General features: G+C 32.2%; 1 pseudogene; it reads right to left on the bottom strand.

Annotated features, from left to right (window-relative positions):
• Positions 1 to 4001: 4001 nt before the first annotated feature.
• On the bottom strand, positions 4002 to 4613 carry LOC141516190 (cytochrome b5-like; annotated as a pseudogene).
• Positions 4614 to 5814: the final 1201 nt, after the last annotated feature.

The raw sequence follows: 5814 nt of genomic DNA, 5'->3' as shown, positions 1-5814 counted from the left end.
GATGGTCTCACTCACTCAGTTCAAAAACTTTCAATGAATTCCATTTTTTAAAAAGGATAAAGTCTAAACTGAAGGCTTGCCACATTTGGCCTCCAAACTACCTGTGCTCTCTAATCTCCTTATTTGCATATTAAATCACTTTATAAAATGGACTTTATAAAAACTAACTCATTGCTACCTTCTCTAACAGGTTTTCCTTGTTTAATAACAACTCACTCTTCCAATACTATATAGTACTTCTTTAATGCTGGGCATTGCAATTGTTTTTGTTGGTTTCCTATACCTTAATTAAATGCATGAACCTTCCAAGCAGGGACTAAGTCTTATCTAAACTTATCAGAATTTCTTGATTTAAACACATTATGCTAAGACAGCTATCACAAGATCTTCCTACATATTATAGAGATTTAATAAGTGGTTGCATTATATTGTATATTTAGAATTATGTTCCACTGATTATATATATATATATATATATATGAAATATTTAGCAAACTTTGAAGTACTATATGAATTAGTTGTTGTTATTAATAGTAATTGTCTTCTATATATGCTAGGAAAACTGATCTTTTCATCATCCTCTGAAAATACTTTATATTCTACCTTGCTATATTTTTATCAGTACGGTAAATAAATAGTATATAGTAAATAAATAGTAAATATAGTAAATATACAATACTTTTTTATTGCTTTATTGATATCATCAGGAAAGGTACTATGGCCATAAAAACAAAGAGAAAACAAAAAAGTAAAAATGATAAGGTAGAGTCCTTACAATCTAATCTGAGAGCCAAGTTGTACCAAAAACACTTGACAATAAAGTAATATATGACAACTACCAAATGAATGGAACAAGCCAATCATTCCAATTCTCATAACCAGAGGAAGGAGAAATCACTGTTGTTGGGATAGTAAAGAATGACTTTAAATGGGAGAAGGGGCTTAAGGTAACCTCTGAAAATTTAATGAAATTTAAAGAATAGGAAGCAACTGGAAGGACAAAGAACAGAAAGAGCATAATGACATGGACAGAAGAAATCTTTGAAGGTAATATAGAGAATATTAATAGAAGACAAAGGATTGATTGAGTTAATTTAAAAACATTTAAAAATGCTCCATGTATACCAAATGCAGGGCTACAAAAAGAGAGCCAATCCTTGCCTTAAAGGAGTTTGCAATCTTATTTTTAATATTCTTTTTTTTAAATGAATTCTGAATTCTCTGCCTCTTGTTCCTCCTCCAATCATTGAGAGGGCAAAGAGTATAATATCAATTCTACATGTAAAGCCATGAAAATATAGATTTACATGTATCCATGTTGCAAAAACAAAAAGAAAAATAAAGAATATGGAAAACTTATGCTTTAATTTGCACTCAGAACCCATCAGTTTTTTCCCTCATGAGTAATTAATAATTGTTTTGAATTATTGTCTTTCAATTCAGAAGGACTCATGATGTGGTATTAAGGTTAATTATTTCCTAAGTGTCTGGTAAAATTCACTTGTGAATTCATCTAATCTTGGGAACTTTTTCTTAGGCAGCTTATTTATGGCTTTTCAATTTCTTTTCTTTTTCTTTTTTTTTTGCAAGGCAGTAGGGTTAAGTAGCTTGCAAGGCCACACAGCTAGGTAATTGTTAAATGTCTGAGGTAGGATTTGAACTCAGGTACTCCTGACTCCAGGGCTAGTGCTCTATCCATTGCGTCACCTAGCTGCCCCCTTTCAATTTCTTTTTCAATGATAGATTTTAGTATTTTATTTCTTCTGTTACTATGGGTAATTTATAGCTATTGTAAAAATTATTCCATTTTAGTTTTACTACATATAAAAAGACAAAATAGCTCCTAATTATTGCTTTGATTCCATCTCATCAGTCGCTTATTTATCTTTTTTCATTTTTTGATTCTAGGAATTTGGTTTTCTTCTTTATGTTAAAAAAGATAAAATTAGCTAAATTTTTAAAAAATAAAAAACAACTCCTAGCTTTATTTGTTAGCTCAATGAATTTTTATATTATAATTTTATTAAACTTTTCTTTAATTTTCAGTATTTTCATCTTGGTGGTTAATTGGGGATTCTTAATTTATTCCTTTTCTAGTTGTTTATAATTGCAAGTCCACTTCACTGATCTGTTCTTTCTCTCTTTTATTTATGTGTGTGTTAAGAAATAAATTTTTCCCTAAGTAATGCTTTGACTCTCTCCTATAAATTTTGGAATGCTTTCCATTGTTGTCATTAGCTTTAATGAAATTATTAATCATTTTTAGGATTCATTTTTTGACCCACTAGTGTTTTTAGGTTTAGAATACTAAGCTACCTTAATTTTTATTCTAGGTTCCATAGCTCTTTAATGTAATTTTTATCCATTATGATCTGAAAAGGATCCATTTATTACTTCTGTTTTTCTGCATTTGCGTGTTAGATTTTTTAAAGTTCTTATACATCCTTAATTTTTTTGTGAAGGAGTCAAATACAGTTGAGAAAAAAATGCATATTCTTTTCTAATCTCATTCAGTTTTCTACAGTAAGTCTATTATATCAAACTTTTAATTTTTTTAGTTCTCTTATAAATTTTTTAAAAATTTATTTATTTATTTTCATCTATATGCACATGCGTATTTCCAAGTAACAAAATTTCCCTCCACCCTCCTTTCCTACATCCCTCCCCTCAGCAGAGAACAGTCAGGTGAGCATTTTATATACATAGCTTGATATACATGTTTATAAATTAGTAATTTTCAGAGTGAGGAATAAGATTAAGGGAAAGAGACATATGAGATAATTTTTATGAAGTGTTCATCAGATTCAGAAGGGTTGATTTTTTTGCATGTGTATTTTACTTTGTTTTGTTTTGTCTTGTTTTTCTTCCTCAGGATGGGGATAATATAGTCTATAACCAGTCAAATACAGTGTCCAAGCTCTCTGGATTGCCAAGAGGAGATGCTTCCATTAAGGTTGTTCATCTCATAATGTTATTGTTTTGTTTTTTTTTTTTTGAGAAAAAAATCAGTCTTTTTAATGTGTCTTAGTGGTTTTTCATATACATGCTACTTGATTAATATATCAAGAGGAAGATGCATGATCACAGTTCATTATGACAACTTACATTTAAAACAGATTCACTCCCCCACCATATCAACAAACCATTAACCTTTTTAAGAGAAAGTAAGATAAAGATCAGAGAATAAAGGCTACAGACATAATGGAAGAAATCAAAAAGATTTCCAATTGGGGTAGCGGGTGCAGAGGGGAAGAAATGGACACATGTTCATGAAAATAATTTGTCAGTCATTAGTTGACAGCAAGTTCCTTAAAACAAAACAAAAAAATCCAAACATCACAAAGGACACCTTTCAGTTCTTTTTAATAAAAATTTGAGAAATAGCAGTCCTACTAAAAGGAGTGAGTGACAACAATTTTTTTGTAGTCCAAACAACAATCTCCAAAATAAAATTCTCTCTTCTCCCCACTCCCTGCCTCCAGGCACCAGAGTGTTAATTATAGACTGAAAATTGGGGAAGGAGGAACAGGTCCCTTTTTATGAATAGATGTGAACTGTTGCTTGATCAATGTCAGTTTCTTCTGGACATTTTCCTCTTCTTACCATTATAATATGTACCAGAAAAGTTATTAGAAGCATTTAAATTATAACCATTGGGTTTCTTGATTTCCTAAAAAGGAAACTGATGTAGAAAAAAAAGTGCCACAATGACTAATTCTATTAAAGATAATGTCATAGTAGACAGAAGTCAAAAACTTCCAGAGCCAAGAATCAACACTGATTGCTTGGATCTAAAATAAGTGGCCTGCTGAAGGGCTTATTTTAATAGCTTTTGAGCATCAAGGATTGATTTGTACAAACACACAAATAGATGCAAAAAATTGTAAAGGTTATACAATAATTATAGCAGCTAGTTTAGTTATATAAAGAACAAAGTAATGATACGGCATCAGAAAGAGAAATTAAACTTTCAAAATAATTTGAATGAAAAGGCACACTCTATAGAAAAGTGCACAGAAGGATAATTCACTTTTTGGATATCAGGAGGTGGAGGGGTAGGAAATTGACATTTTAATGTTCTCTTTGCAAATGAAGTTGATTTCTGTCAACAAAGTGGACAGTGACAACTGGTTTCTTTATATTCTGGTTTAAGTCCATCTCTTCTTTTATTGGCTTTTTAAAAAAATGTGATTATTACTCTGACATGTAGGATCGATACATCAAGGCCATAACAAGTGCAGAGATTGCTGGGATCACCCAACTGGTCCACCAACTGCTGTTATTATCAGGGGTAACCATAAGAGAATCTGAAGGTTTGTTTATTTTGCATCTGTCATCTGGATGAAGTTCTCCAATGATGTATGTCTTGGATAATTCTCTGGCATCTGTAGAATGCCCTACATCCTCAAAATTTTCAGTTGCATCACCTCCAGCTTGCTCTCTTAGAACTTCTTCTCCACCAGGATGCTCATCCAGGAATTTGGTGAGGTCGTAGACCTTGTAGTGCAGGATGAGTCAGGTGCTCTTGCTGTGGTTGTGCTTCTGGATCTCCTCCAGTGTGTAGTACTTCACCTTCTCGTTTGACTGCTTCACCATGGCGGCCCCCGGGGAGATGCTGCGGCTATGGCTGCTGCGGTCCGGCCGGCGGCTCAGGCAGTTTTGAGGCCGGGCATCCTCCCCCATAATGTTATTGTTGATCTGTACATTGTTCTTTTGGTTCTTACTCCCTTCACTCAGCATCAGATTATGTAAGTCATTCCATTCTTCTCTAGAGTCTGACCACTTGTGGTTTTCTTATAGAACAGTAGTATTCCATGGAATCTATGTACCATAACTTGTTTAGCGATTCCCAATTGATGGTCATCTGCTCAATTTCCAATTCTTTGCCATTACAAAAAAGGCCTGTTATGAATATTTTGGAACGTATAGGACTTTTCCCATTTTATAATTTCTCCTGGATACAGACCTAGAATTGTAATTCCTGGATCAAAGGGTATGAACAATTTTATTGCTCTTTGGACATAGTGCCATATTGCTCTCCAGAAAGTTGTATCTGTTCATAACTCTACCAACAATGCATCAGTGTCCCCATCCTCCCACAATCTTTCCAACATAGGTCATCTTCCCTTTTTCTCATGTTAGCTAATCTAATAGGGGTGAGATAATACCTCATTGTTATTTTAATTTTCATTTCTCTAATCAATAGTGATTTGGTGAATTTTTCATATGATTATATATAGCTTTAATTTCAAGTTTAGTCCCATTATATCTAATATTTGTTGATAGTTTTAGATAGATACTATTTATTATTTTAAGGAAAGCTCCATTTATTCCTAAACTTTGTAGTGTTTTTATTAGGAATGGATGGTGTATTTTATCAAAGACTTTTCTTTAGCAACTATTGAGATAATCATATGTTTTCTGTTGGTTTTGCTATTGATATGCTTAATTATGTTGGGTGTTTTCCTAATATTGAACTATCCTTGTCTATCTGGTATAAATCCTACCTGATCATGATGAATTATCCTAGTAATAACTTGCTGTAGTCTCATTGCTAAAATTTTATTTAAGATGCTTGTATCAATATTCATTAGAGTGATTAGTCTATTATTTTCTTGTCTGTTTTGGTTCTTCCTAGTTTAGGTATCAGCACTATGTTGATGTCATAAAAACATTTGGCAGAATTCCTTCCTCTCCTATTTTTTAAAATAGTTTATGAAGAATAAGAATTAATTGTTCCTTAAATCTTTGGTGGAATTCATTTCTAAATCTGCCTGGATATGAAGACATTTTACTTAGGGAGTTCATTTATTC

The sequence above is a fragment of the Macrotis lagotis genome, chromosome 3 (assembly GCF_037893015.1).
Source record: "Macrotis lagotis isolate mMagLag1 chromosome 3, bilby.v1.9.chrom.fasta, whole genome shotgun sequence".
Lineage (NCBI taxonomy): Eukaryota > Metazoa > Chordata > Mammalia > Peramelemorphia > Peramelidae > Macrotis > Macrotis lagotis.
Note: the sequence above shows the minus strand (reverse complement) of the source record. Positions and strands in the feature narration are given on the sequence as shown.